The sequence below is a fragment of the Bison bison genome, unplaced genomic scaffold (assembly GCF_000754665.1).
Source record: "Bison bison bison isolate TAMUID 2011002044 unplaced genomic scaffold, Bison_UMD1.0 scf7180017864317, whole genome shotgun sequence".
NCBI lineage: Eukaryota > Metazoa > Chordata > Mammalia > Artiodactyla > Bovidae > Bison > Bison bison.
Window position 1 is genome coordinate 4420565 of NW_011494889.1, and position 25452 is coordinate 4446016.

The following is a 25452-nucleotide window of genomic DNA, read 5'->3' on the forward strand; positions in this document are numbered from 1 at the left end:
CGTGGGGATGGTCTTGATCCCTGTCTCTTGTACAATGTCACGAACCTCCGTCCATAGTTCATCAGACACTCTATCTATCAGATCTAGTCCCTTAAATCTATTTCTCACTTCCACTGTATAATCATAAGGGATTTGATTTAGGTCATACCTGCATGGTCTAGTGGTTTTCCCTACTTTCTTCAATTGAAGTCTGAATTTGGCAATAAGGAGTTCATGGTCTGAGCCACAGTCAGCTCCTGGTCTTGTTTTTGCTGACTGTATAGAGCGTCTCCATCTTTGGCTGCAAAGAATATAATCAGTCTGATTTCAGTGTTGACCACCTGGTGATGCCCATGTGTAGAGTCTTCTCTTGTGTTGTTGGAAGAGGGTGTTTGCTATGACCAGTGCATTTTCTTGGCAAAACTCTATTAGTCTTCGCCCTGCTTCATTCCGTATTCCAAGGCCAAATTTGCCTGTTACTCCAGGTGTTTCTTGACTTCCTACTTTTGCATTCCAGTCCCCTATAATGAAAAGGACATCTTTTCTGGGTGTTAGCTCTAAAAAATCTCGTAGGTCTTCATAGAACCGTTCAACTTCAGTTTCTTCAGCATTACTGGTTGGGGCATAGACTTGGATTACTGTGATATTGAATGGTTTGCCTTGGAAACGAACAGAGATCATTCTGTTGTTTATGAGATTGCATCCAAGTACTGCATTTCGGAGTCTTTTGTTGACCATGATGGCTACTACATTTCTTCTAAGGGATTCCTGTCTGCAGTAGTAGATATAATGGTCATCTGAGTTAAAATCACCCATTCCAGTCCACTTTAGTTCATTGATTCCTAGAATGTCGACGTTCACTCTTGCCATCTCCTGTTTGACCACTTCCAATTTGCCTTGATTCATGGACCTGACATTCCAGGTTCCTATGCAATATTGCTCTTTACAGCATCGGACCTTGCTTCTATTACCAGTCACATCCACAGCTGGGTATTGTTTTTGCTTTGGCTCCATCCCTTCATTCTTTCTGGAGTTATTTCTCCACTGATCTCCAGTAGCATATTAGGCACCTACTGACCTGGGGAGTTCCTCTTTCAGTATCCTATCATTTTGCCTTTTCATACTGTTCATAGGGTTCTCAAGGCAAGAATACTGAAGTGGTCTGCCATTCCCTTCTCCGGTGGACCACATTCTGTCAGACCTCTCCACCATGACCTGCCCGTCTTGGGTTGCCCCACGGGCATGGCTTAGTTTCATTGCGTTAGACAAGGCTGGTCCTAGTGTGATTAGATTGACTAGTTTTCCGTGAGTATGGTTTCTGTGTGTCTGCCCTCCGATACCTTCTTGCAACACCTACCATCTTACTTGGGTTTCTCTTACCTTGTACGTGGGGTATCTCTTCACGGCTGCTCCAGCAAAGTGCAGCTATTGCTCCTTACCTTGGATGAGGGGTTTCTGCTCACCGCCAGCCCTCCTGACCTTGAACGTGGAGTAGCTCCTCTTGGCCCTCCTGTGCCCGTGCAGCCACTGCTCCTTGGATATGGGGTTGTTCCTCTCGGTCGCCGCCCCTGACCTTGGGCGTGGGGTAGCTTCTCTCGGCCACGCTTCCAGATGTTAGGGATGTCTTTTTTACTAGAACATGGCATATACAATTTATCATATTAACAGATTGAAAGAGAAAAACCATCTAATCATCTCAAGGGGTGCAATAGATTTAGTTTTGATGAATTTGAGCACTTTCAAAAGGCAATGGCACCCCACTCCAGTACTCTTGCCTGGAAAATCCCATGGACAGAGGAGCCTGGTGGGGTGCAGTCCATGGGGTTCCGAAGAGTCGGACACGACTGAGTGACTTCACTCTCATTTTTCACTTTCCTGCATTGGAGAAGGAAATGGCAACCCACTCCAGTGTTCTTGCCTGGAGAATCCCAGGGATGGTGGAGCCTGGTGGGCTGCCATCTCTGGGGTCACACAGAGTCGGACACGACTGAAGTGACTTAGCAGCAGCAGCGGCAGCAACATGTTAAAAACTGTTTCTAAAGTAAAGACAATTTTTTTCCTGGAAATAAATATCCATGAAAACTAAACAGATAAAATCCTAATATAGGAAATATAAGAAGCACTTCCTTTTAAATTGAAGTATTGTTGATTCATAATGTTGTATTAATTTTGGCTGTATAGCAAAGTCACTGAGTCCACTTCTTAAACATCTCTCAGAGCTGCCCTCCCCAGCTTCTCCCCCTTGCCCCCTGCTACTCAGGGCTGTATCATCTTTTACCTGGATTTTTGCATGATCCCTTACCAGACTTCCTGGCCTCTAGTTTCTGCCTTTACACTCTCTTTCCCGTGTTGCCATCTGAACTTTAAAATTTTTATTTTATTTTATTTACTTACTTGGCTCCATTGGGTCTTAGGTGCAGTACATGGGGTCTTGCTGCATCATCTCAGCTCTTTTGTTTTGGTACATGGACTGTAGTTGTGGCATGCAGGCTGAGTTGCTTTGGGGCTTGTGGAATTTTTCCAGACCAGGGATCCAACTCTTGTCCCCTGCCTAACAAGGTGGATTCTTAACCATTGGACTACAAGGGAAGTCCCACCATCTGAATTTTTTTTAAATGTGCATCTGGTTAAGGACCATCTGCATCTATGGAGTGGGGATCCATTGTCCCTAAAAGGGACAGGGAAACATGCTAGGAAAACACTACAGTTCACAGCAGAAGGAAAGAGTCCTATATATAGTGGAATATTATTCAACCATAAAAAGAATGCAATAATGCTACTTGCAGTAACATGAGTGGACCTAGAGATTATCAAATTAAGTGAAGTGAGTTAGACAGAGAAAGACAAATATCATATGACATCATGTACAAGCGGAATTTTAAAAAATGGTACCGAAAATTGGTATACTTACAGAACAGAAATAGATTCACAGACAGATAACAAACTTATGGTTGCTAAAGGGGAAATGGGACAGGGAGGGATAAATTAGGAGTTGGGGATTAGCAGATACACACTACTATATATGTAGCAGATAAACAACAAGGACCTACTGTAAAGCGCAGGGAACTATACTCACTGTCTTGTGCTAGCCTATAATGAGAAAAAAAGACACACAGAGACTGTCAGTAGGGAGCTCTCAGAGACTGGAGACCACGTGAAGATGAGAAAGTCAAGGAGAAGCCTCCTGTCTTGCTTGAGAAGTTCAGAGAATGACCTATGATTTTATAACCCTTTCTTTTCTACCTCCCTCTTTGCTGTTTCCATCGGCTTCCCTGATGGCTCATCAGGTAAAGAATTTGCCTGCAGTGCAGGAGACACAGGAGATGTGAGTTCAATCCCTGGGTCAGGAAGGCCTCCTGGAGAGTGAGATGGAAACCCACTCCAGTATTCTTGCCTGGAAAATCCCAAGGACAGAGGAGCCTGGTGGGGTATAGCCCAAAGGGTCTCAAGACCAAGAGTCGGACAAGACTAAGTTTGCAGGCATGTCTTTGCTGTTTGTTTCTGAGACATTCAGTTCTAGTTAACCTTTCTGCTGGGTGAAGGGAAAGTGAGAAAAATGGTGGGGGAAAAAAAGAATTAAGTTAATTAAGATCGGTTAACTAGGATAGCCATCATTAGAGGGGTTTTAGAAGAGTTACTGTAGCAGCTATTGCTAGATGTGGAAAGCTGGAGGGTTCCAGTCCTGGCTTTGCTGTGGACCCTGTGGCCACCAGATACGAAGAGCCCACTTGTTGGAAAAGACCCTGATGCTGGGAAAGATTGAAGGCAAAAGGAGAAGGAGTTGGCAGGGGATAAGCTGGTTAGATAGCATCACTGACTCAGTGGACATGAATTTGAGCAAACTCTGGGAGATAGTGGAGAGAAGAGCCTGGCATGCTGCAGTCCATGGGGTCGAAAAGAGTTGGACAAGACTTAGCAACGGAACAACTACAACCGTGGTCTTAGGAGGGTGCTCATCCACTCCTATGTCCCCGCAGATACTTGGCCCTTCCTTGCATCATCAGCGAGTCCGTGAGAAATGAGCATAGATGGCTGTTACAGTCTTCCTGTGAGGATGTTTTTGAAGCTTTACTTTCAAAAGCAAAGCATTTGGAAAAAAAATTTGACTCTTATTTTTTTAGTAAAAATATCATAACATGCCTGGGTCTGGGACTCAGAACAGAGAGTGACTTGCAGTTGTTCATAGGGATCTTTTCCAGGTAAGGACAATGACCTAAAATCCAATCGTGGTGACAGTTGCACAATTGTTACTCAAAGCCATTGAATACAATGCAAATGATACTTCTACAAAGCAGTTAAAAATGATGACAAAATTCTGGAAACATCGACCTTAAATGACTCGATTGCCTTACAGATAAGGCAGTTTGTGGCAGGCGTTCTGGGCAGGCAGTGCCAGCAGACTGTTAAAGAGCTGGTCAGTTATCCCGGGAAGGGAGGGGGCGTGAATTGCTCTGGCACATGAAGCATGTGGTTAAATGGGACCAAAGAGGTGAAAATCAGGAAGAGGGCCTTTAGGAGGTTTTGATGGGATATGGGATCCAAATGCAGACAAGAATGCCAGGCTGATCATGTGAGGGGCTGGAGACAGAAAAAGGAGGACAGTCACACACAGCCCATAGAGAATCAGGAAAGGCAGGGCTGGGGGACACCTGTGTAGGTTAGATAGTCCCTCCTCCTCAGCACCTGGTGACCCAGCTGGAACAGATAGGCCCCGAGTGGCCACGGGAGGTCACACAGTCACTGGCCATTTGGAGTGCCTGCAAGGCTGGGCTTCAAAACAGGACGGACCAACACAACATGTCTGTGTGCTAAGTTGCTTCAGTCGTGTCCAACTCTGCAACCCCATGGACTGCAGCCCACCAAGCTCCTCTGTCCATGGGAATCCCCAGGCTAGAATACTGGAGTGAGTTGCCATGCCCTCCTCCAGGGGATCATCCCAACTCAGGGATCGAACCCACTTCTCTTATGTCTCCTGTATTGGCAGGCGGATTCTTCACCACTAGTAGCACCTGGGAAGCCCAACCAATGTAACATTTTAAAGCAATTACCTTCCAATTAAAAAAAAAAAACAAAACTGGGGAGGTTGCGGTTTTGCCACTTACTAGCTGCTGCTGCTGCTAAGTTGCTTTAGTCATGTCCGACTCTGTGTGATCCCATAGACGGCAGCCCACCAGGCTCCCCCGTCCCTGGGATTCTCCAGGCAAGAACACTGGAGTGGGTTGCCATTTCCCTCTCCAATGCATGGAAGTGAAAAGTGAAAGTGAAGTCACTCAGTCTGACTCTTCGAGACCCCATGGACTGCAGCCTACCAGGCTCCTCCATCCATGGGATTTTCCAGGCGAGAGTACTGGAGTGGGGTGCCATTACCTTCTCCACTCCCTCCTGCAGGCTGTCCTTTCTCTTATTTACTTGAAGAATTCTCATTCCCTTATTTAGCATGACGACACACATTGACTACATTCTAGAGTCAGTGTTCAGTCATGGCTCGATGTTCACACTTATCCTGGAACTGGCGAGGGTTCCCAGACAGGGGTACCAGTGTTGGGCACAGCACTCCCCTCTCCTGGGTATTCTGGGGAGACAAATTGGGCAGGAAGGCCTCGGACGAGCCCACAGGGATCTGGAGAGCGGTGTTATCATCCCCGCTTCATGTGAGGGTCACGATTTGTCCCTCGCTTATCCTCATGTCCCTGGCACCTGACGCAGCACACCTGGAGCCTCTATGAGTGAAGCAGAGTGGCCAATGGGAGAGGCTGGTTCAGGGAGATGCCCCCACCTCATTCATACTCCAGAGCAGCTCAGCGGCTGTCTCCTGGGCTACATAACGCTGCTCAGCTGGCACCGAAACAGAGAAAATTCATCCCTGCTCTCTGCATTCTAAAATCCTATGTCGGGAGATGAAACTCAAAATGCAGGCCATTCAGTCCTTTACAGGGAAGTTTCCATGGTGACGGCAGTCCTTGCTGAGTCGGGGCAGCCTGCCTCCCTGGAGCAGGCCTGAGTCCCACCTGTGATAGCAAGGGCCCCCTGTCTCTCTCCACTAGGGCAGGTGTTCACACGTTTCCAAGTCTCTTGTCTCCTACTCCACACACTGAACAGCAGTTAAGACCATGAACTTCCCTCCAGAGTCGAGAGCTTGGGACAGGGTGGCACTAACCTTGAAAGACAGGCCTGCCTCCACACACACTAGACTCCTGGGCTCTTGTTGCAGCGCCGCCTTCAACACCATGTGACCCGGCTGGAGCCAGGGGTCGTTCAGCCTTTTCTTCTGTGATGTGTCAACATAATTTTCACATGTTTCGAACCTCTAGCCCACCCCTCTGGGACACGAGTGAGCTCTGTGGAGAACTGGCCCTTTGGGGTCTGAATAGTCTCATCTGAACCTTAAAAGTGTCAGACGCAATGTTAGCAAATTGTAATTACACTGTATTTCCATGTCTGCCAGCTCCCTTTTTACCTCCCTTCCTCCCCACGCTGCTCCCTCCTCTTTACTGTCCCTGCTTCCCCACGCCCAACCTTCCTGCCCATCTCCCTTTCCTATCCTACTGGCTCCAGGTGGCCCAGACCTTCTAGTTCTGCCCACTGACCTCCCAGCCTCTCAGGAGTGAGATCCTGGGAGTCTCTTCGTCTTTCTCCTGGGTGTATGGACCCCAGTCCATCCTCAAATGAAGAAGAGGCTAAGGGAGGACAGTGAACAGACCAGGCTGGTACCTGGCCAAGGTGCCCACCAAATTATAAAGAAATCTCTCAAGGTGCCTGCCCCTCAACCCCAACTCAATTACGCCTCTTTCTCTTGCCTTTCCCCACCATCTCCTGTCACAGCGTGCCCTACCTGCAGGCTCTCTTGCTGGTCATTAATTCCGCAGGGGCCAGCTCAGCACCCCTCTCTCAGGGATGTTTGTCCTGTGAGTCTGGTTGCTTTCAGTTCCTACCTTACATGGTCTAAGAAGATTAAATGCAATATTGCTTATTGGGTGCCAGCTCAGGGCTAGGGAATGGAGCCTGGCACTCAGTGGACAGGAGCTCTCACTATTTGGCATCCTCTTTACAGGTAGGTTTAAAGCTTTGGTGGAAGAGCATGTCTCAGACCACCCTGCCACCCCCCCACCCCAGGGCCAGGAAGTCCCCCTTGAAGACCGTTTTGGGGATGGAGGCTGAAAGAGAAGCGAAGGGCCATGGGGCTGGGGGACAGGGGGCAAAGGCAGACACAGCCAGGATGCCTGAGATGGACTTGAGCCGCTCCATCTCACCATGGCTCTGTGTGACCTCTGGGCACTGTATCTTCTTCCTCTGTAGAAAAAGCAGATATACCCACTTCACATTGTTGTCTAGACAGAGACTTAACAAGATGACAATGAGAAAGCACCAGGCATAAAACCAATGTCTGAAGCCCAGCTTTTAAACTTCTTCTCTGAGGGGAAGGTTTCAGAGAAGACATGAGCCAGGGGACACCCTCAGGGGCTCAGCAATTTCTCCAGCCCCAGGGGACCCCCAGCCCACGTGGAGACCCGGCACAAGAGAGAGTGGCAAAGCAAAAGCCAGTGGCCCTGAGTGAGAACCGGGGTGGCCCCCAACTTGGAAATTCACGGCCTCCCTCTCATGTCATGAGTGCTCAGCTGTCTCTTGTTCAGGTCTTGTCCACTCTGTAATGATTGGCTGCTCCAGCCTCTCCCACAATTATATCCCATTTCACAGCTGAGCAAACCGAGGCACAGAGAAATTAAGTAACTTGCAACTAGTAATTGGCAGAGCTGGGATTCAACCAAGTCTGTCTGATTTCAGCACTGACGATCTTAACCACTATGATATTTTGCTTCTGCTTTAAAAAAAAAAAAAAAAGGCTAAAAAGAAATTCCCTTTTCCCGGCTTCATCCCTGAGTCTCTTTTCCTTCTCTGACTTTCCTGCTGGTTCTCTCAGCAGAGGCTGGCTGAACTTTCCCTCCTCCAGGCTTTGCAGTTTGGGGACAACCCATGACCTCTGGAGAAGTATATGGCAACCCACTCCAGTATTCTTGCCTGGAGAATCCCAGGGACGGCGGAGCCTTGCAGGCTACGGTCTGGGGTCTCAAAGAATCAGACACAATTGAGTAACTGACAACCAACAACCAACGTGACTTTCCTGAATCAACTCCTTTGAAGGATATTCAAAGTCTTTTAAAGTCTGCAAACCGCAAAACCCAATGGTTTTGCTCAGTTCTCATCCTTCCCAAGGAAGTGGCATCTTCTTTGCCTCACCCAGCATTGTGTAAAAGAGCTCGTTGGACTCCGAGAACATGCCCACATGCTTTCTGGAATATTCTTGCTGCTATCCTCTGCCATGCATCCCTCACTCTCTTCAGCATGGTGTTTTCTCTGGAGGACTATATCCTAAGAAGCCCTGCTTGCTCTGGCCCACAGAGACCCCCCAGCTGACCAGCAAGGACAGTATAAGTTGTGGTTCCCAGTGCTGGCGTGAAAAACGGCTGCTTTTCCTGTTTCCATGACATCAGAGTCATCACAGACTAAACTCCTTCTCCTCTTCGTCCCCCTCCTCCTCCTCCTCTTTCTTCTTTTGCATCCTGGGATATATTTACTCAGAACAGGGTGGTTTCTTTCTATCCTTATCTCCTCCTTGAGCTTTCCCTTTTGTTTGTCAGTTTCAAAATAATGAATCAGTTTATTAGCATCCTCAGCGGATAACCAATGAGTTTCTCTTTTTAAAAAGATATCACTACAGACTCGAAGACTTAAATATATTTTACTTGTTTCAATCTCTCAAGGTCACTGTCCTTACTGACACACACTGTTGTGTCTCTGCCAGAGACAGCCTTTCAGCCTGGCTTCCAAGTCCTTCAGCCCTGGCTCTCGTGGTCTTTGTTGCTCAAGGCTGCATCATTTTCAGGGGCCTCTTCTGCCAGTGATGGTGGGAGGCACCTAATTGAGTTTTCAAAGGAGTTTCTTATAACATTCTTTCCCCTGGGGGCAGGGAGAAGGGATTGAAAAGTGGGAAGAAAATATCTTTTGTGATTGAAACTTATTCAGGAGATTCAAGCTGAGTTCCTTTGGGTTGGAGGAGGGGCCAGAGCTGATGCCAGGAAGGGTTGGTCCAGAAGGAGGTGAGGAAGTTTCCCCAAGGAAGGTGAGGGGCTGTGTTTGGGGATTTCTGAGGGTGGTGGGGAGCAAGGCCTGCTCCCCTTGGAGTCTGGGTGCTGTCAACCTCTGCAAGGGAGGCTCACGGTTGCAAGAGGCTGTTGACAGTGAGCTGTGGACCTAGGCTTCTCCATGAGCATCCTCGTTCCCAGGCTTTGCTGGGCAGAGATGAAGCTGCCCATGGACCATGCCAGCCTGGCAGTGGGCATCTCAGATATACTACCTCAGTGGAAAGCTAGAGTTCTTGCTGGTTTTCTGCAAGTTCTGTTCTCTAATTTTTTGCCTCCCTTGGGAAAGGGAGGTTGGTGACCCAACCCTGGAAAGGGGCTCAGAGCTACATTGAATGCAGCTTAGAAGTCATGAGGGCAGTCATCTGTGTCCAGGTCTCCAACTTTGAGACACACTCTTTGACTTTGGACTTTTTGTTTCTGAGAAATGGACCATTTCCTGCCATATCAGAAAACAAAGGATGTCACATGCGTGCATTCATGCTAAGTCACTTCAGTCATGTCCGATTGTTTGTGACCCTAAGGGTTCATCAGCAATTGCAGTCACCACAGAAGGTGAGCTGGTGAGCCCTGGGGGGAACTCAGGAAGGAAAGAAGCCCTGCTATGTAGCAGCTGTCAAACTGCAGCCATTCCCTACGGCAAGCCCCGAGGAAACTCAGAATGTGAAAATCATAAGATACTGACCCCAGATAGCTGAGGTGCATATCAAAGGGATGATTTCAGTGAGTCCAGACTCTTGCATCTTCCATATCTGTTAGGACTTGCGATGCTGCAACAACATGTCGCTCAGTCGTGTCCTACTCTTTGCGACCCCATGGACTGTAGCCTACCAGGCTTCTCCGTCCATGGGATTTTCCAGGCAAGAGTGCTGGAGTGGGTTGCCATTTCCTTCTCCAAGATTCTTGCATCTTCCATATCTGTTAGAACTTGTGATGCTGCAACAACAAAACCAATAAGTAGTTTGAATACGGCATTTGTTTCTCTTGCACGTGAAAGAAAGTACATGGGAGGCTACATGGGAGGCTCTCCAGGGCCGGCCCAGCTGCCTCACAGTTGTCAGTGGCCCAGACTCCTTCTAACTTTCCGTTCTACCATTCTCAGCAGTTGGTTTTCATCCTCAAGTTTGCTTGATGGTAAAAAATGGCTGCTGGGATTCCAGCCATCAGGTACATGTTCTGGGCAGGTCCTAAATGAGACAGAATTCCTTCCAAGAATCTGTATAAACTTCCATTTCTATCTCATTATTCATTACTAGTACAAGGGAGTGTTTTAGCTGGACACGTTGCACACCATGACAAGGTGATAGTCTAATCATAAGGACGTGACGGATGGATATTGGACAGGAACTAGTAATCTTTGCCACTCAACATTCTTTCTCTTTGTTCAGCTATGCTATTGACCCTTTGTTCTCAGCTTAGGTAGAGCTTCTTTAGGCGTCAGCCTTCTTCTAGCTGCTTCCCCAACCCCAACTCACCTGTTATCACACCACACTGCATCTGCTGGTTCACCTGTCAGTCTTTCCTCTCGAATAGAGAGCTCTGGGAAGGCAGGGACTATAGGTGCTCAAATAATGCTAATGGAGTGCATGGAGGTTGAGGAAGCGTTCATTCTAGAACATTTTACACTGATTTCCCCTATTCAGAATGCTGTTATAATCCCCGATTGATCTTGCTGTTTTTTTCTACTTCTAAGTCATTACCACAACATGTACCCAAATTGCTTTTTTGGAAAGAGAAGGCATTTCTTCCCAAACCACTGGGGATGGCACATGATTTGCACCTTCACAGCTTTGGAAAGAAACTGGCGTATCCAAAACAACATTCAAGCCTGGCTGGATGGCGGTTTGGAAGGTAATAAAATGAAAAGCAATTTATAAGTGGCAAAGAATTTGAGCCGAAACATAATTCCATTTTGTGCAGAAAGCCAAGCTGTTCTGTATAATTTGTCATCCAGCCAGGGCTCTCTGACTTGCTCAAACCAAAGGCTCCTACTTCCTCCCCTCCTCTGACCTGTTCCTTCTAATTTAATTCCAAGTGGCAGGACTCCCAGTATTCCCAGTGAAGATGCTTGTTATCTCGTAGCTGAGCCAGCTGGTCTCTGTTCTTCGTAAATGTCTGACCTGGGATGAAGAATCTTGGCTATTCTGTTTCAGAAACTTATTCCCAGAAAAGCCTATTGGTGGTTTTCAGTTACCTCTCACTGCATAACAACCACTCCAAAAAGTAGTGGCTTAAAGGAATGATTTATTATATCTCACGGTTCCGTGGGTTGGCTAAGCTCAGCTAGGCAGTGCTGCTCCATGTGTCCTGTTTAGGTCACTCACGTGGTGGCACTTAGCTGGACGCCCACCTATGGCTGGAACATCCAACGTGGTGTCCTGTCCTCCAGAGCTTCTCTCCTCATGGCCTTGCGTCATTCAATAACCTATCTTGTGCTTCTGTCAGCGTGGTAGCTGGCTTCTGGGAAGGAACTTTGTAAGAAGGCAAGCCCCAATTTGCAAGCACTAATCAAACTTCATGTAGCTAATATCTCAATTGGTCTAAGCAAGTCACATGGCCAATCTGAGAGTCAGTGAGACAAGATGTACAGGCCACGGATACTGGGAGATGTGGTTCCTTGGGCCACCAATGCACCAGTCTGTACAGATGTCTCTGAGGAGAGTGGTGTAGGAGAGGAACAGACTGCCCTGAGTGAGCTATGTTCCTCTTAGTAAAGGTTACATAACTATTCTTTGAGCTCCAGATGCAGGACCATTGGGGGAGTGGTACAGGGAGACCAACTGGAGTTTTAATAGGAGCTGCCCAACAGGGAGATGCCTGCTTTGTGAGATAGTGAGCTTCCCATCATGGGAAGTGTCCAAAGAGAGTCTGGCGGGGATGTATAGTGAATTCTTTCCTGAGGTGGGAGTTGGGCTAAGTAATCATATGCTTCCTTCCAACTCTGAATCTATTTAAAACTGTCCTTGGCAGGTCAGGAAGAACATTTGTCTCATAGATAACAAGTTCAGGTGTCAGGCCACCTGTGAGGCAGGTGAGGGGACAGGGATCATAATCTTCCACATGAAAAATACCTTTTTTAAAAATTTAAGTATAGTTGATTCACAATGTTGTGTTAATTTCTGCTGTGTGGCAAAGTGATTCACTTATATATGTGCGTGTATGTGTACATTTTTTCATATTCTTTTCTATTATGGTTTATCCCAGGAGACTGGATATAGTTCCCTGTGCTACACAGTAAGCTCTTGTGTTTATCCATTCTAAATGTAGTAGCTTGTATCTGCTTACCTTAAACTCCCAGTTCATCCTTCTCCCTCGATACTCCCCCCTGGCAATCACAAGTCTGCTCTCTATGGTTCTGTTCTCTCTGTCTGTGAGTCTGTTCTCTCTGTCTATGAGTCTGTTCTCTATGTCTGTGAGTCTCTTTCTGTTTTGTAGAAATGTTCATTTCTGCCATATTTTAGATTCTACATATAAGTGCTAACATATGGTATTTTTCTTTCTCTTCCTGACTTACTTCATTTAATATGATAATCTGTAGTTGCATCCATGTTGCTGCAAATCGCATTATTAGGTTGAGTAGTATCCCATTGTATATGTATACTACCTCTTCTTTTCCGTCCATTTGCTGATGGACATATGTTCTGGCTGTTGTGAATAGTGGTGTTATGAACATAGGGTGCATATATTTTTTTGAATTACAGTTTTGTCCTGGTATATGCCCAGAAGTCGGATTGCTGGCTCATATGGTAATTCTATTTTTAATTTTCTGAGGAACCTCTAGAGTACTTTCCACAGTGGCTGTACCAACTTACATTCCCACCAGGTGGAAAATATCTTAATGGCTGTTTATTTAGGGACTCAGTCTTTATGGACTGGGAACGTTCTTTGTGTTTACTGATTGACAGTTGTCCTGGGGATGAGAGGGTGGAACTTCCTGTCCTGGCTAGCCCTGCAGAAGACAAACAGGGAGTCCTGACTGCGTCCTGGGCAGGAGGGTCTAAACAACCTTCCAAGAAGCACTTCAGCTGAAGTTGGGGAGGGGACAGGACTGTGTGTGGCCTCTACCCACTCACCTCCCTTCACTCAACCAGAGTTGCTCCACTTTTGTGTCCTTGCAGACTGAGTTTTCTAGTATGATTTTGTGTATGTGTGTGAAGAAAGGCTTCTAAGGCTAAGAAAATAAAAGCTTAAAAATCACTCAGAGAGATTTCATCCATAAGAAATATGAAGTCAGATCAAGGGCAATGCTGCCTGTGGGGACACAGGATGGGGTGGTGTCATATACAGGGTCTGGCGTGGGAAGCAGGCTGCACAGGTCTTTGCCATGGAGGCAGGGAGGGAGGCAGCTGAGGTGAGCAGGGTCCAGTGTCAGCTCCAGAACCAAGGCTGAGGGTACAGTCTCCGTGACTTACCCAGGGGTTAGTACCAGGGGGACTTACCCAGGGGTAGCCTTGTGTCTACCTAAAGGTGGTGTGAGGTCTCAGGTGACAGAGCCCCAGGCCAGCATTGCTAGGATGACCACTCCCTGGGAGCACGGACACGGAGGGAGGCCACTGGCCTGGGACCAGGTCTGACTTGGAGAATCTGTAGCTCCCCCTGTGCCCCCAGCACCTCCCTCCCTGGGTGAGCCTGGCAGTGCGGGCACTTTACCTCAGAGCATTGGGCTTTCCCTCAGAGCAAGAGGTATTGGCGGTGTGACTTTGGGGGCCAATCTCCTCATAGCAGATTCAGGCAAGGGTCGTTAGAGGAGCAGGCCCCACAGACACGGTCCCTTTCCATCTCAAGTCAAAAATAGAGTGGGGCCAGGAAGGTGATCAGGGTTCAATATCTTGGCCCAAGCAGGCACTTCTTGGAGTGTTACAGTTGGAGGCTGTCTTCGGCTCCATGACATTTCCCTCCGTGATATTAATTTTCTGTCAACCATCACAGATCACACAAGTTTAGCAAGATAAACAACACACACTACTCTATCACAATGTTCATGGCTCAGGAGGCTGCATGTGGCCCAACTGGGTTCTTTGCTCAGGGGCCCATTGGGCTGCAACCCAGGTGTTGGCTGGCCTTATTCTCCTGCAGAGGATCAACTGGGGAAGAACCCACTTCCAAGTTCACTTGAGCTGTTGGCAAGGTTTATTTCCTTGCAGTGATATGATCGAGGCTTCCCGCTTTTTGCTGACTTTGCAGCCTGCAGGCCCTAGAAGGTCAGCTCCTGCCACGGTGGCCTTGTCAACTTGGTCACTGACTTCACCTCCCCAGGCTATAGGGAGAGCTCTCACCTCGGGCAGGGCCCAGTCCCCCTTTAAGGGTTTCCACCTGATTAAGTTAGGTTCACCCAGGACAATCTTCCTTTTATTCAAAATCAACTGATTTGGGACCTTAGTTCCATCTACAAAATCCCTTCACCTTGAGCTAGAATAACTCACAGTTCTCATCCAGGCTCAAAGAGCAGCATCAACAGCAGGGGGCGGGAATCATGGAGGCCACCCTGGAGTGTGTCCCCTACACCCTCTTTTGGAAACTCCAGGCTCCATGACTTAGCTTGCTGGGATCCATACTCTCCCCACCCCCAACCCTACCCCCTCACCCACCCCACCATGCCCAACTCCAGACCTGCTCTTCTCAGCTGGTAATCAAAGACTCAGCCCTCATCTTAGTCCAGCACAATTTTTCTCCCTGCTGCCTGACCAGGCATCAGTGATCAGATCAAAGATGAAAGTCCCCCAAAGATGACTCAAGGCCTTTTCTTTGTCTGGGGATCTGGACAAAGATCCCTAAGAAGTGAACTGTGATGGACATTTTAGGGACCCATGACTAGTGAGTGATAAAGATGGTTTATTGAGATGCCAGGAAGGTCACTCTTAATTACTCGCTTAGATCACCACCTACTTTGCTACTTTATAGGGTCATCTCTTATAGGGTTCTAGGGTCATGTCTCCCTCCTTCCACCTCTCGAGAGGACAATGGGCATGATAAATCACCTGGACTCGTGAGCTTGTATTTTGGAAATAGGATGACTAGCACTAACTGGTATCTGTCCCTTCTGGAAAGTGTCAGTAATGATAATAGTAATAAATACAATTTATCGAGCACTTGCTATGTGCAGGCGTTGTGCTAAGCCTTCTTTCTGCAGCCCTCGGGGCAACCTTATGAGGTGAATACTATTACTGGCTCTGTTTTACAGCTGTGGAAACAGAGTCTCTGAGAGTCTGTCTCTTGCTGTGAGTTGCACAGTTGGTAGGTGACAGAGGTAGGGTTGTCCTTCCCTGGAATGTCCAACTCCAGACCCCATGCGACAGTGCCTCTCAGGGACTCTAGCACGTCCCTTCCTGGTATCTGGTGTGTGTGTGAGCCTCCCCTGGGGCTCTCCAAGGCTCCCCTGGGACCCTGGGAGAGTGGGGGTGGGGAATAGGGCCCAGGCCTGAGGGCCTCCTGGGGGTGCTCTTTGTAGCATGAAGGCAGCACTGCCGTAAGTGCTGCTGGGTGGTTTAGGGAGAAACAAGGCAACCTACGCCCAGGAACTAAGTGCAGAGGGAGACCAGCCTGTGGTGCCTGCCAGAACAACAGAGCTTCTTGTCCCCATGTGTCATTACAGGAAGCGTGAGACCAGGCAACTGTGCAAAGCAGCCTGGGCCTGGGGAGGGGCCCCTCGAAAGGGAAAAGTGGGGAGTGGGGAGCGGGAGCCGGCCAGCTGGGCTGCTGGTGAGGGGCTGCTGGGCTCGTCCTCCCAGGTTTAGGGCTGAGGGAATTCAGTTGACGGGCATGGACGCAGCTCGGTAGAAGACACAGGGTCTTTACCTGGTATTGCGTGTGCGTGGTTTGAGGGTGTCCAGGGCTGATAGTGCCTGACTGGTAGGTTGGCTGGACTTTGGGGTTGTGTTCCTCTGTTTTGTTTCCTAGTCTGTTACTCTCTTAGTTGTGAGTATAAGGGCACACGATTCACCCTTTGCCCTGGCTCAGCTCACCTTTTAGGTGAAAGGCAAGATCTCTCCATTTCTGTCTCACCTTTCCTCTCCAAACCCTCCTCTCTCTTCTTCCCTTTTTCTCTTTTGATTCCTCCTGGTTTCTCATCCTTTAGCAAGTCATCAGTCCTAGGACTCCCACTGCTTCCGAAAAGACATCAGTGAATTGGGGAATGTCTGGGACAGCTGAACAATAAAAACTGCATGTGGATATATGAGTTGATCAGCGCCTGAATGAGTAGGCAATTCAATTCGCATTGATTGAACACCCAGGATGCACCAGCCTCTGTATATGGGTGTGGGAGGGTATTGCAAGGAAGAGGAGTTGCGGGTGGGGTGGGGGAGGTGAAGGCTACCGAAGTCTAAGCTTGATGGTGAGGAACCTCACAGGACGTGGGAAGAAAGGCCAGCATCCCTGCCTGGACCAAGTCCTCTTGCGCCAACCCCGTTTGGGCCCCTGGAAAGAAAGGAGAGGCAGATGGATTGTCAGTCTCCAAGGCATCTCCACCACCTGGCAGCCTAGCACCCCTCCCCCATCTTTGGTCTCCACTGTCACGCGCACTGCTGCCTACCATCTCCTTCTGATTCTGCCAAAAATAGCCAAAATCAAGTGTAGAGTTTCCAGACTAGTTAGGGGACTGACACTCCTCAAAAAGACCCCGTCTCTCCCACCTTACCCAAGTGGAGGGAGAGAAACCCCAGGAAACTAAAGGAGGGAGAAATTACCCAGACCCACAGGAGGAGAGAGGATGCGTGGTTAGATGAGCGCTCTGGAAGATTCTTGCACATCTTGCAAACCTGCTTTTTCTGTGACCTTCAGGATCTTGACCTCCAGCCCAAGGTCAGAGGTCTGGTTTGGCCCTCACACCCTCAGCCTTGGGGATGGGGGGAGGGGCGCAGCAGCGAGGCAGGTCATCTGTGGTTGGGGCCTGGCCGGACAGACCACAGGAGAGGAGACGCAAGGTGTTTTGAGGTAACCCCATTCTTTCTGTCAGTCAGTTTGATTCATTGCCTAGGTCTTCAGCTATAATTACAGAGAAACGCAAACCTAATCCCCACCAGGTTTCCTCAGGAGAGCTGATATACAGATTGATTACAACTTCACAGATTTATTAGGAGCTGAGTGAAGCCAGCCTGTTACACTGGGAGACAGAAAAGAATAACAGCCTAAAATCCAGGGGAGGGAAGATGGGTTAGGCTGGGAAGAGACGGGCAGAGAAGAGAATCTGAGGAGAAGGAGAGACCTGGGCTGGTGGGGGAGAGGAAGAAGCAGGTGAAACTTAGTGACTGTGGGGAGAAAGCTTTCAGGACCAATCCAGTCCAGCTCATTATTCAACTTTTCTGAGTCACCATGTCCTCATCTGTCATATAGGTACAATTAATACCTCCCTCACAAGGTGGCTGTGATGGTAAAATGAGATTATGTATGTGAAATTGGGGCATATGGGGCCTGCTGTGTAGAAGGGGGTGCTGCAGGGAGTGGGGTAGAAGGAAGAGGGAGGAAACAGGAAAGAAGAAGGATGGAGAACAGAGAGAAGGTTACAAGAAGGAGAGAAAACTGGAAGAAATGGATTCCAGGGTTACTCACAGAACTGCCACGGAAGAGATGGCTACATGCCCCCAAAATCCATGCACTCTTTCTCCCATAAGAATAAACTTCTAATTTTTGACCAGAATAGAATTTCCCAGCTGCCCTTGTAGTTAGGTGGGGCCATGAGAAAAAATGGGGCCAATGGATTAAGTGGAAGTGATCGATGCTGGCCTAGGTGATGCCTTTGAAAGGATGGGGATGCTCATCCCCATTCCTCTTCCCCCACTGGGGCACCATTCTCAACCCTGTGGACCAGGAAACACCCTGCTGTGGCAGAGCATCAGGATGGAAGGATCCTGGGTCCCTCACTCTGTGGACACCACATGAGCATAATCAGTCTTGATGACTCTGGGGAACTGAGCTACGTTACTGACATAGAATTTTATAAAAGAGGGAAGTAGGTGGGGAAACAGTGGAAACAGTGTCAAAAATTAGGGTTAGGGTTAGTGAACTCCAGGAGTTGGTGAAGGACAGGGAGGCCTGGCGTGCTGCGATTCATGGGGTCACAAAGAGTCGGACACGACTGAGCGACTGAACTGAACTGAAACTAGTATCTTGGTTAAACCACTGGGAGTTGCATCTTTTAAACATTCAGCTCAATCCTATTCTAACTCAGTGCTGTCCAAACTTTCTGGGATGAGGAAAATGTTCTCTAGCCACATCATACAGGTGGCCATTGAGCACCTGAAATGAGACTAGTGCAGCTGAGAAACTGAAGTTTAAGTTTTGCTGAACTGTAACGAGCTTTAAGTAGCCACAGGTAGCTACAGCTCCTATTTGGGCAGGATGTTAGCTGTTTCGTGTCTGAGGTGGGCTCCAGGTTGCTCAGTCCTCTCTGGAGAAACCTTTTTACCTTTACAACTACTTCCCCATGTACAGAAGAGGTCCCTGGGGTAGGGTTCTCTCTTACTCTTGTGGTTCAGAATTTGGCCCATTTTTCAGCGTGCAGGAGTCTAGGAGTGCTTGGTTATTAAGAGGGTGTAGATCTGCCTACTTTTAGATCAGGAAGGCCTTTGCTAGCTCTTCTGGTCTCTCTCTGAACAGCATTCTGTATTCTTCTTAGTAACCTGGCCTGCAGCACAGCCTGACCAACTTTAGAAAACTGTAAAAGTGTTTGCACAAGAAATAGGACTTGCCAAGGTAAAGCTCTGGCTACAAGTGTCTGCTGAGGACTCTTAAAGAGATATAGCAGTCTCCTTAGGACCTCCTTGGTGGCCCAGTAGTTGAAACTCCATGCTTCCAATGCAGAGAGTGTGGGTTTGATCCCTGGTGGGGGAACTAAGATCCACGTGCTGTGTGTTGTGGCCAAATTTTTTTTGTTTTAAAGAGAGATAGCAATCTGTCCCCTCCCCAAGTCTTGCTTGAGTTCATCTTAACATGTTTTTTTTTTTTTTCAGATCATCAAGACTCTAAATTCAATTATGATAATAATTCTTCCCTTGATCCTTAAAGACTGTGTAGGGCAAGGAGCAAGATCGTTTAACAGTAATTCTGAGTTCCAGGTCCTTCTTTCCCCACTTGGAGATGCTGTACCCAAGCTCACCTTCCCACCTGGGGGATAAGTAGCTTCTGCCATGCTTTACCCTTCCCTGTGAGAGGGTGACTTCCTAAGAGCACTAGGTTTCCAAATTTTGTAAACAGTCTCCAAATCTAGACAGCCTGGTCTGGTTATCCCTCCATGGTCAAAGTTTCTACTGTTACCCTTTTAAATAAAAAGAATACCCATGATGGGGTGGACCCCTCCACTAGAACAAGAACCCTCACTGGATCCCAGCAGAGAATACTGCTTCCAGCATGGGAAGATGGGAGAGTGGGGAAGCCCATGCCCCCACTTCTCTGTTTGACCTTGGCATTACAAACATTCCTTTTCTCTCATTATGTTCCTTTGCAAACATTATACCATTATGGCTTCAGGGGAGGAGTAGGGAGGGCAAATGTCACTTTAGGAAGGAGGATGAGAAGTTCCATCCACAGAGGAAGCAGGGAAGTGATCCATCTGATCCCAAGACTTGAAATACTACTGCTGTTCCATGCCTGGCCTTTTAGAGTGAGAAAGGTGGGCATGAACATTCCTATTCAATAAATGGGTAAATGGAGGCACAGAGAGATGACCTGCTCTGATCGAGAGCACATGGTTGGGTAGAAGTACAGTTATGAGTAGATGCCAGGCTGGGCTCTGTCTTTAAGACCACACGTCACAGGAGTGTATTGTGCCTGGGAAAAGCAACAAGAAGTATCAGTGGAAGTCAGCTTGTGGATGGAAGTTCAAACACATGACTCATGTAGATAAAGATCAGTGATTTAGAAGGCTCATCACCAAGAATTCCACTAACCATCTTTGTGGTGGGCTGTGGTCACTACAGCTATGTTTGTCTAATAGGCATCCCCAGACGCCTGTTCTGGTTACAGTAGCACCTCTTTTAGGGGGAGGTGCTTCTACCCACTCTTTAAGGCTTGCTGAGAGAATCCTACCTCTCACAAGCCTGGTCAAATTTAACACAGTATCCTGGCAACAGTGACTAATCCAAGAGGTGGGCCAATCAGAACCCCTTCTGTGGGAAAGAAAGAAGTGTCTTTCTGCTTGGCTTGATTGGGAAGATGTGACTCTAAAGCGTTCAGAGGCCATCTTCCTCACCACATGGGAAGCACCAGCCTACAGAATGAAGCCCCCTCACACGGAGGGAAGCAGAGCTGAGAGATGGAGGGGGGTGGGAAATTGATTAGATGACTCATTGTTATAGTTTGAGTCCTTCTCTGGACTTCCTAGACTTGCAATCCCATTTTATCAGTTGGGGTTCAACCAGAGAAGTAGAACCAGCAGAATCATAGACGATTGATAGATAAAGGATGTAAATATGGATTTATTACAAGGAATTGGCTTGCACAGCTATAGGGACTGTCTAAGCAAATCTGGTAGATGCAGGTTCAACCCCCGGGTCGGGAAGATCCCCTCGAGGAAGAAATGGCAACCCACTCCAGTATTTTTGCCTGGGAAATCCCATGGGCAGAGGAGACTGGCAGGCTGCAGTCCATACAGTTGCAAAGAGTGGGACATGACTGAGTGCACACAAGCAAATCTAAAGTCCAGGCAGACAGGGAGAGAAGATCACAAGGAAGAGCTGAACCTTGATGTTCACAGGTTTCAGTCACAGAGGAAGATCTAGAAGGAAGGGAGAGCATTTGCTGCCCTAACAGTCACTGTGAGTTTCTCCCTCAGATGAGGCCTTAAAGCACTTGTAATTGATGAAGTCAGGCCCAGCCAGGACACTCTCTCATAGATTAACTTAAGGTTGGCTGATTAGGGACTTTAATCACATACGCAGAATTCCTTTATCACAACACCTAGATTAACATTTGATGAAATACCTCAGAGAAGGTGCGTGTATGGTATGAAGTAGCCACTGACTGCTTCTGTCCTTCAGTTCTTGAGAGAGTTCATCACCTTTAATCCACTCGAAATGGAAACAAATTAGAAAGGGAGTTCTGGAAGCTGAAATTCAGCTTTGCCAAATTCATATATCAAAAAGCCACCATACCCATAAACACCTTGTCTTCCCTGTAAGCTAAATTTGAGTTAGGATTTTCTATTTTTGCTGTTTAGTGGCTAAGGTGTGTCTGACTCTTTGTGACCCCATGGGCTGTTGCCTGACAGGCTCCTGTGTCGATGGGATTTCCCAGGCAAGAATACTGGAATGAGTTGCCCTTTCCTTTTCCAGGGGATCTTCCCAACCCAGGGATTGAACCCTTGTCAGCTTGGCAGGCAGATTCTTTACTGTTGAGCCACCAAGGTATTCCTGGGAATGAAAGGCTTCTGACTCAGTGGCCATTTATTGAGTAGCTTGCACATATTTTCTCCCTTAATCCTGACATGTACACCAATGAGATAAGTATTATTTACAATTGTGGAGACTGAGGCTCAGAGAGGTTAAGAAATCATTCAGACACAGAGCTCCAAATAAGGTCTGTCTTTCTACTGCCAAAGCTACAATATAATCTTTGCCAAAAGGAGCCATCCTGGTTGATATATGAACTCCTTGTACAGTTTGGAAGCTGACTTAAGCAAAAAAAAAAAAGTTTTTGGCTAAAAAGAGGTCCAAAGCTGAAGTACTTTATTCAGCTGATGACAGAACAAGGCCAAACAACAGATTTTATCTTGATGACCCAATGCCTGGCCCAGATATATTTGGCTGATGCAATCAACTGATTTTTTTCTGTTGTTATATTTGTGTCTGATTTTGGGGGGAGATAATTTTTTAAGGTTTTAACCTTTTTGGAGACCTCTTCCTACGTGAAATAACTTAGATCTTAAACTCTGCTTCAAATACAAGTTGTGGTCACAATGTCAAACAGAAAAATCCCTTGCAAGAAGGATTAAGAAAAAAGAGAAAGCACAAATATCAGGACTGAAAGAGGAGACATCATCACAGATTTCACAGACATTAAAAAGACAATAAAAGAATATTATGAATAATTTTATCCTAGCAAATTCAACAGTTTAAATGAAATGGACAAATTCCTTAAAAACAGACACAGTGGGTGAGATGTTAGAGTTGGGATTCCAGGGAGCTGAACCTCCTAACTGCCAAACCCCATAGGTAATTTTGAGGTCTTCCTTGGTCCTTCCATGGCATTTGACACTGCTGACCACTTCTCCTTAAAAATCTTCCTTTTTGGCTTCCATGAAACATTCCTAGTGTTTCTTCTTTAAAAACCTTCTCCTTCCTCCTTCCTTTCTGCTTAATTTCAGTAACTTCTGATGGCTCTCCTAGGTCCTCCACTCTTCTTACTTCACGTCTGTTTTACTCCACAGGGCTTTAACTGTTATTCATATGCTGATGGCTCCCAAAGCTGCAACCCAAACTGCTTTACTGAGCCTCATGTTGACTGACAGTCAAGACAGCTGGTTATTTAATCAGCAAGTGCCCACCACCCCTTGGCCGCCCTCAGTCCCTCAAACTCAACTTTTCCTTTTGGTCTATTAATAAAAACTATTCCTGCCCTATTCACCATAGGGGAAAGGTCGGGAAGAGGTTCCCCTCTCATTGAGATCTAATTTTACACTGTCAAATGAAAAAAAAAAAAAAAAGAACCTCAACCAACCAAACAACAACAACAACAACAACAAAAAAACCCAAAAAACGGCACAACCTGAAAGTTGAGAGTTATGTTGTATTAGGGGACTTTACTGAGAACTAAAACCTGGGAAATAACCTCTCAGATAACTCTGAAAAACTGTTCCGAAGAGGTAAGGGAGGAGCAAGGATATATAGGATTTTTTGCTAAATAAACAAATGTAGTTGAACATCAAAAGATTATGGCAAATCACACACACACACAAAAGGGATCTAGAGTTAATAATTTTAGTGCTTATCTATATATGGAAGATGCAAGAGTCTGGGTTCATTGAAATTACTCCTTTGTTATGCATCTTAACTATCCAGGGCCAGTATCTCGCTTTTTCTTGATCCTGAATCCTCAGGGCACACCATCAGGTCGCTGCAGTAGCTGCCCACTTGATGGAGATCAGCGTTTGTTGTTGACTGAAAAGGCAGGCAACATTTTTTTTTTTGTCCACAATCCCCTAGAATCCAACCTCCACACAGTTGACTGAGCAGTCCTTCCACCAAACCATATCTCATTGGTTGCGCTTGTTTAGTCGCTAATTCATGTCTGACTCTTTGGTCTGCAGCAGGCCAGGGTTTCCTATCCTTCACTGTCTCCTGGAGTTTGTTCAAACACATCTCCATTGAGTCAGTGATGCTATTTAACCATTTTACCCTCTGCTGCTCCCTTCTCCTTCTACCCTCAATCTTCCCCAGCATCAGAGTTTTTTCCAATGAGTCAGCTCTTTGTACCAGGTGGCCAAAGTACTGGAGCTTCAGTTTCAGCAACAGTCCTTCTAATGAATATTGATTTCCTTTAGGATTGACTGGTTGGATCTCCTTGCAGTGTACAAGGGACTCTCAAGAGTCTTCTCCAGCACCATAGTTCTAAAGCATAAATTCTTTGGCACTCAGCCTTCTTTATCATCCAACTCACATCCATACATGACTACTGGAAAAACCATAGCTTTGACTATACAGACCTTCGTCAGCATATCTCATTAGAGTGGCTTTCAAATCAGGGCTCAAATTCTTGACGTTACTCCATTGAGAGGTGGGGTGTCCTCCATTTGAATCTAAGCAGGTTTGTGACAGCTTTGATGAATACAGCCCATAGAACTGATGCTGCGTGATTTCTGATGTTAGGGCACTGGTCCTGCCATGTCCTTTCTGGGGAAGTTTCCTCTCAGAAACCAGGCTCCACGTTGCGAAAAGTCCAAGTCATGTAGAAAGGCCCTGTGTAGGGGCTCTACAGAACAGCCCCAGCAGAGCCAGCTGTCAAGTCATCCCAGTCAAGATATCAGAGTTGAGGATCCTTTTGGAAGTGGATCCTCTAGCCATGGCTATTCCAGCTGTCACTGTTTGAGTCCTCTCAGCTCTAGACATATTTTAAAGCAATGAAGAGCTGTCTCAGCTCTGTTCTGTCCAATCTGACCCAAAGAATCTGTCATCATAATGAAATAGCTGTGTCTGGGGGTAGTTTGTTACATAGTAACTGTAACACTCAGGTCATGCCACATGCCTGCTTAGAATGTTGCACTGATTCCATACCATCCAAATTGTTGGAGATCATTACTTAGTTCTTGCCCATCCCCCACCACCATCTCCAGCCCCTGCCCATGCCAGTCCTCGTCCTGACACACTCCTATTTCTGGAAAGTTCCTACAAGTCTAGGTTTCCATGCTTTTGTACGTGCTGTTGCTCTATCTATATATCTTTCTGACATCCAGATATTAAGCACATCATCTAGAAAATCGGAAGATGTAAATCCATTTCCCTCCCTGAAATCCTTTCAGTGGCCCTCAAACCATTCAGGTACTCCGTGAAAAAACGTCCAGAGAATCCTTACTTAACCTCTCTGTGTACCAATGACCCCACTGGTAAAATGGGGTAATGAATAATACAAGATAGAGTGTGCTGCTGCTGCTGCTGCTAAGTTGCTTCAGTCGTGTCCAATGCTGTGCAACCCCATAGACGGCAGCCCACCAGGCTCCGATGTCCCTGGGATTCTCCTGGCAAGAACACTGGAGTGGGTTGCCATTTCCTTCTCCAATAAGATAGAATGTACTAAGGCTTAAATGAGTTAAAATGTGTAAAGTGCACAGCGCCTGGTAGAGGGCTTGGATAAATGTGTTTGTTTAAAATAAAATAAATGTCCTGCGAGCAATTAACTGCAGTCATTTCGCAAGTCTCATCCACTATCACCTTCTTTGGGAGATATTCTGACGCCTCCCTTCTCTAGCTGGTTTCACAGATGGGTCCATGTTTTCTCAGCACTTTCTGCTTAACGCAGCTACAGCACTCATCACCATCTATAATTCTGCCCTTGTAGTTGTTAGTATCTGTCAGTTCATCTATTAGACCCTTGAAGTCAGGGTCTGGGTTTTACCTCTCTCCAGAATCCAAGTCATATTAGACCCCTGATAAATGCATATTAAACTGAATATTGATTTGAATCACAGTAACTCAAGCCCATAAAAAGCTTGATGAGTTCTTTTGAGTCATACAGGTAGTTAGTGGTCAGACAGAACAAGTATTTCAGTTTTGTTTACTTATGATTGCCAGGCCTAACTAGTTACTAGTATGTGCTCACTAGTATCACCACTATCCCCTGCTGACCATCTGCTTTTAAAATTATTCTATTCAGGGACTTCCCTGGTGGTGGTCCAGTGGCTAACACTCCT